The sequence below is a fragment of the Arachis stenosperma genome, chromosome 4, assembly GCF_014773155.1.
Source record: "Arachis stenosperma cultivar V10309 chromosome 4, arast.V10309.gnm1.PFL2, whole genome shotgun sequence".
Classification (NCBI taxonomy): domain Eukaryota; kingdom Viridiplantae; phylum Streptophyta; class Magnoliopsida; order Fabales; family Fabaceae; genus Arachis; species Arachis stenosperma.
Genome location: NC_080380.1, coordinates 24,228,398 through 24,235,336, shown reverse-complemented (window position 1 = coordinate 24,235,336; position 6,939 = coordinate 24,228,398). Strand labels below are relative to the sequence as shown.

The following is a 6,939-nucleotide window of genomic DNA, read 5'->3' as shown; positions in this document are numbered from 1 at the left end:
TCTGAATGGAGCATCATAGGTATTTTCTATGATGGTCTCTCTGAACTATCCAAGATGTCTTTGGATAGCTCTGCTGGAGGATCTCTTCATCTGAAGAAGACGCCTACAGAGGCTCAAGAGCTCATTGAAATGGTTGCAAATAACCAATTCATGTACACTTTTGAAAGAAATCCTGTGAACAATGGGACAAGTCAGAAGAAAGGAGTTCTTGAGATTGATGCTCTGAATGCCATTCTGGCTCAGAACAAGATATTGACTCAACAAGTCAATTTGATTTCTCAAAGTCTGTCTGGAATGCAAAATGCACCAAGCAGTACTAAGGATGCTTCATCTGAAGAAGAAGCTTATGATCCTGAGAACCCTTCAATGGAAGAGGTGAATTACCTAGGAGAACCTTATGGAAACACCTATAATTCTTCATGGAGAAATCACCCAAATTTCTCATGGAAGAATCAAGAGAAACCTCAACAAGGTTTCAACAATAATGGCGGAAGAAACAGGTTTAGCAATGGCAAGCCTTTTCCATCATCTTCTCAGCAACAGACAGAGAATTCTAAGCAGAACCCCTCTGACTTAGCAACCATGGTCTCTGATCTAATCAAAACCACTCAAAGTTTCATGACTGAAACAAGATCCTCCATTAGAAATTTGGAGGCACAAGTGGGACAGCTGAGCAAGAAAGTTACTGAGCTCCCTCCTAGTACTCTCCCAAGTAAGACAGAAGAAAATCCAAAAGGAGAGTGCAAAGCCATAACCATGGCCGAATCTGGAGAGGAAAGAGAGGAAGAGGACGCCACTGAGGAAGACCTCAATGGGCGTGCACCAACCTCCTCTGAGTTCCCCAATGAGGAACCATGGGAATCTGAGGCTCAAAATGAGACCATAGAGATTCCATTGGACTTACTTCTGCCTTTCATGAGCTCTGATGAGTATTCTTCCTCTGAAGAGGATGAGTATGTCACTGAAGAGCAAGTTGCTAAATACCTTGGAGCAATCATGAAGCTAAATGACAAGTTATTTGGAAATGAGACTTGGGAGGATGAACCTCCTTTGCTCACCAAAGAACTGGATGACTTGTCTAGGCAGAAATTACCTCAAAAGAAACAAGACCCTGGGAAGTTTTCCATACCTTGTACCATCGGCACCATGACCTTCAAGAAGGCTCTGTGTGACTTAGGGTCAAGTGTGAACCTCATGCCTCTCTCTGTAATGGAGAAGCTAGGGATCTTTGAGGTACAAGCTGCAAGAATCTCACTAGAGATGGCAGACAACTCAAGAAAACAAGCTCATGGACTTGTAGAAGATGTTTTGGTGAAAATTGAAGACCATTACATCCCTACTGATTTCATAGTCCTAGAGACTGGGAAGTGAATGGATGAATCTATCATCCTTGGCAGACCCTTCCTAGCCACAGCAAAGGCTGTGATTGATGTTGATGGAGGTGAACTGATCATTCAAGTGAATGAAGAATCCTTTGTGTTTAAGGCTCAAGGATATCCCTCTGTCACCATGGAGAGGAAGCATGAAGAGCTTCTCTCAATTCAGAGTCAAACAGAGCCCCCACAGTCAAACTCTAAGTTTGGTGTTGGGAGGCCACAACCAAACTCTAAGTTTGGTGTTGAACCCCCACATTCAAACTCTAAGTTTGGTGTTGGGAGGTTCCAACATTGCTCTGAGTATCTGTGAGGCTCCATGAGAGCCCTCTGTCAAGCTACTGACATTAAAGAAGCGCTTGTTGGGAGGCAACCCAATGTTATATTTTATCTATTTTCTTTTGTTATTTTATGTTTTTTGTAGGTTGATGATCATGTGAAGTCACAAAATCCATTGAAAAAGCAAAAACAGAATGAAAAACCAGAAGAAAAACAGCACACCCTAGAGGAAGAACCCACTGGCGTTTAAACGCCAGTGAGGCTAGCAGTTGGGCGTTTAACGCCCAGTCTGGCACCATTCTGGGCGTTTAACGCCAGAAAGGGGCACCAGACTGGCGTTAAACGCCAGGAAAGGGCAAGAACCTGGCGTTAAACGCCAGGAATGGGCACCAGCCCGGCGTTTAACGCCAGAATTGGCTCAAAACGTGATTTTGAAAGCCATTTGGTGCAGGGATGATTTTTCCTTGACACCTCAGGATCCGTGGACCCCACAGGATCCCCACCAACCCCACCACCCATCTTTCTCTTCACCACTCACATCCATCCTTCATAAAACCCCACCTACCTCACCATTCAAATTCAAACCACTTTTCCTCCCAAACCCATCCATACATGGCCGAACACAAAGCCATTCCCTTCTTCCTCATTTCTTCTTCTTCTACTCTCTTCTTTCTTCTTTTGCTCGAGGACGAGCAAACCTTTTAAGTTTGGTGTGGTAAAAGCATTGCTTTTTGTTTTTCCATAACCATTTATGGCATCCAAGGCCGGAGAAACCTCTAGAAAGAGGAAAGGGAAGGCAAAAGCTTCCACCTCCAAGTCATGGGAGATGGAGAGATTCATCTCAAGGGTGCATCAAGACCACTTCTATGAAGTTGTGGCCATGAAGAAGGGTCAACTTTGATCAAAAGGTTGGACCAAGTCCTCATAGATATCTGTGAAGAGGACGCCCAATGGAATAGAAATTCAAGAGGGAAGCCGGTTCAACTGAGAAGGCATGACCTCAAGCCCATCACTAAGAAAAGAATGGAGCAAACAAGAGATCCTCCTCCTCAAAGAATCATGAGAGAGGAGCAACAAAGACAAGGAAGAGACATTGAGGAGCTCAAGCACTCCATAGGATCTTCAAGAGGAAGAACAAGCTGCCATCACTAAGGTGGACCCGTTCTTTAATCTCCTTGTTCTTTATTTTTCTGTTTTTCGAAAATTATGCTTTATGTTTATCCATGTTTGTGTCTTATGATCATTAGTGTCTTAGTGTCTATGCCTTAAAGTTATGAATGTCCTATGAATCCATCACCTTTCTTAAATGAAAACTGTTTTTATCACAAAAGAACAAGAAGTACAGGATTTTAAATTCATCTTTAAAACTAGCTTAATTAGTTTGATGTGGTGACAATACTTTTTGTTTTCCGAATGTATGCTTGAACAGTGCATATGTCTTTTGAATTTGTTGTTCATGAATGTTAAAATTGTTGGCTCTTGAAAGAATGATGAAAAAGGAGACATGTTACTGAGGATCTGAAAAATCATAAAAATGATTCTTGAAGCAAGAAAAAGCAGTGAATACAAAAAAAAAAGAGAGAAAAAAAACGAAAAAAAAGGGAGAAAAAGAAAAAGAAAGAAAAAGAAAGAAATAAAGTTGTGATCCAAGGCAAAAAAAGAGTGTGCTTAAGAACCCTGGACACCTCTAATTGGGGACTCTAGCAAAGCTGTGTCACAATCTGAAAAGGTTCACCCAATTATGTGTCTGTGGCATGTATGTATCCGGTGGTAATACTGGAAGACAGAGTGCTTTGGGCCACGGCCAAGACTCATAAAGTAGCTGTGTTCAAGAATCATCATACTTAACTAGGAGAATCAATAACACTATCTGGATTCTGAGTTCCTAAAGAAGCCAATCATTCTGAATTTCAAAGGATAAAGTGAGATGCCAAAACTGTTCGGAAGCAAAAAGCTACTAGTCCCGCTCATCTAATTTGGAGCTAAGTTTCATTGATAATTTGGAGTCTATAGTATATTCTCTTCTTTTTATCTTATTTGATTTTCAGTTGCTTGGGGACAAGCAACAATTTAAGTTTGGTGTTGTGATGAGCGGATAATTTATACGCTTTTTGGCATTGTTTTTAGTATGTTTTTAGTATGATCTAGTTAGTTTTTAGTATATTTTTATTAGTTTTTAGTTAAAATTCACTTTTCTGGACTTTACTATGAGTTTGTGTGTTTTTCTGTGATTTCAGGTATTTTCTGGCTGAAATTGAGGGATCTGAGCAAAAATCTAATCCAGAGACTCAAAAGGACTGCAGATGCTGTTGGATTCTGACCTCCCTGCACTCGAAGTGGATTTTCTGGAGCTACAGAAGCCCAATTGGCGCGCTCTCAACGGCGTTGGAAAGTAGACATCCTGGGATTTCCAGCAATATATGATAGTCCATACTTTGCCCAAGATTTGATGGCCCAAACTGGCGTTCAAAGTCACCTCAAGAAATTCCAGCGTTAAACGCCGGAACTGGCACCTGAATGGGAGTTAAACGCCCAAACTGGCACCAAAGCTGGCGTTTAACTCCAAGGAGAGTCTCTACACGAAAATGCTTCATTGCTCAGCCCAAGCACACACCAAGTGGGCCCGGAAGTGGATTTTTATGTCATTTACTCATCTTTGTACACCTTAGGCTACTAGTTTTCTATAAGTAGGACCTTTTACTATTGTATTTGACATCTTGGTAGCTATCTTTGAGTTTTATGCTATCTTAGATCATTGGGAGGCTGGCCTCACGGCCATGCCTAGACCTTGTTCTTATGTATTTTCAACGGTGGAGTTTCTACACACCATAGATTAAGGTGTGGAGCTCTGCTGTACCTCGAGTATTAATGCAATTACTATTATTCTTCTATTCAATTCCGCTTGTTCTTTGTCCAAGATATCACTTGTTCTTCAACTTGATGAAGGTGATGATCCGTGACACTCATCATCATTCTCACTCATGAACAGAGTGATTGACAACCACTCTTGTTCTACAAGCAATCAAAGCTCTAGTGAATATCTCTTGGATTCCTGATAACACGATGCATGGTTGATCGCCTGACAACCGAGTGCTCGCCTGACAAACGAGCCAGCCATTCCGTGAGATCAGAGTCTTCGTGGTATAGGCAAGAACTGATGGCGGCATTCAAGAGAATCCGGAAGGTCTAACCTTGTCTGTGGTATTCTGAGTAGGATTCAATGATTGAATGACTGTGACGTGCTTCAAACTCCTAGCAGGCGGGGCGTTAGTGACAGACGCAAAAGAATCGATGGATTCTATTCCGGCCTGACCGAGAACCGACAGCTGAATTCCGCGTGCTGTGACAGAGCATATGCAATCGTTTTCACTGAGAGGATGGGAGGTAGCCATTGACAACGGTGAAACCCTACACAAGCTTGCCATGGAAAGGAGTAAGAAGGATTGGATGAAGACTGTAGGAAAGCAGAGAGACGGAAGGGAAGGCATCTTCATACGCTTATCTGAAGCTCTCACCAATGATATACATAAGTATCTCTATCTTTATCTTTATGCTTTATTCATCATCTATACCCAATTGAGTCTGCCTGACTGAGATCTACAAGGTGACCATAGCTTGCTTCATACCAACAATCTCCGTGGGATCGACCCTTACTCACGTAAGGTATTACTTGGACAACCCAGTGCACTTGCTGGTTAGTTGTGCGAAGTTGTGTTTATGCCACGGTATTGAGCACCAAGTTTTTGGAGCCATTACTAGGGATTATTTCGTGTATTAAAAAAAGTATTGATCACAATTTCGTGCACCAGTCATTAATTTTTAAAATCAAATCTTTTTAAAATTGTTTTTCAAATCATATCTTTTTCAAAATAGTTTTCAATCATATCTTTTTGATTTCTAATTTCAAAATCTTTTTTAAAAATCACTTGATTTCTTTCCCATTTTTAGTTTTCGAAAATCAATTCAAGTTTTTAAAAATGTTTTTAAAATTTTTTTTAATTTTCGAAAAACTCTTCCTCTCTTCTCACATCCTTCTATTTATGGAGTAACACTCCTCCTCAATGCACAATTCGAACTTTATCTCACTAAGTTCGAATTCTTCTACCTCTTTCTTCTATTTTTCTATTCCTCTGACACCTCAAGGAATCTCTATACTGTGACATAGAGGATTCCACATTTTCTTGTTCTCTTCTCTTTCATATGAGCAGGAACAAAGACAAAGGCATTCTTGTTGAAGCTGACCCTGAACCTGAAAGGACCTTGAAGCGAAAGCTAAGAGAAGCTAAAGCACAACTCTCTGTAGAGGACCTAACAGAATTCTTCAAAGAAGAAGAACCTATGGCAGCCGAAAACAACAACAATGCCAACAATGCAAGGAAGGTGCTGGGTGACTTTACTGCACCTACTCCTGACTTCTATGGGAGAAGCATCTCTATCCCTGCCATTGGAGCAAACAACTTTGAGCTTAAGCCTCAATTAGTTTCTCTGATGCAACAGAATTGCAAGTTCCATGGACTTCCATTGGAAGATCCTCATTAGTTTTTAGCTGAGTTCTTGCAGATCTGTGACACTGTCAAGACTAATGGGGTTGACCCTGAGGTCTACAGACTTATGCTATTCCCTTTTGCTGTAAGAGACAGAGCTAGAATATGGTTGGACTTACAACCTAAAGACAGCCTGAACTCTTGGGAAAAGCTAGTCAATGCCTTCTTGGCAAAGTTCTTTCCACCTCAAAAATTGAGTAAGCTTAGAGTGGAAGTCCAAACCTTCAGACAGAAGGAAGGAGAATCCCTCTATGAAGCTTGGGAAAGATACAAACAATTGATCAGAAAATGTCCCTCTGATATGCTTTCTGAATGGAGCATCATAGGTATTTTCTATGATGGTCTGTCTGAACTGTCCAAGATGTCTTTGGATAGCTCTGCTGGTGGATCTCTTCATCTGAAGAAGACGCCTACAGAAGCTCAAGAGCTCATTGAAATGGTTGCAAATAACCAATTCATGTATACTTCTAAAAGGAATCCTGTGAACAATGGGACAAGTCAGAAGAAAGGAGTTCTTGAGATTGATACTCTGAATGCCATACTGGCTCAGAATAAAATATTGACTCAGCAAGTCAATTTGATTTTTCAAAGTCTGTCTAGAATGCAAAATGCACCAAACAGTACTAAGGATGCTTCATCTGAAGAAGAAGCTTATGATCCTGAGAACCCTTCAATGGAAGAGGTGAATTACATGGGAGAACCCTATGGAAACACCTATAATTCTTCATGGAGAAATCACTCAA

General features: G+C 41.0%; 1 non-coding gene across 1 annotated transcript; it reads right to left on the bottom strand.

Annotated features, from left to right (window-relative positions):
• Nucleotides 1-6,395: 6,395 nt before the first annotated feature.
• Nucleotides 6,396-6,503, bottom strand: LOC130977333 (small nucleolar RNA R71). Its single transcript, XR_009085029.1, has one exon. It is a non-coding gene; the product is annotated as a small nucleolar RNA R71 (small nucleolar RNA).
• Nucleotides 6,504-6,939: the final 436 nt, after the last annotated feature.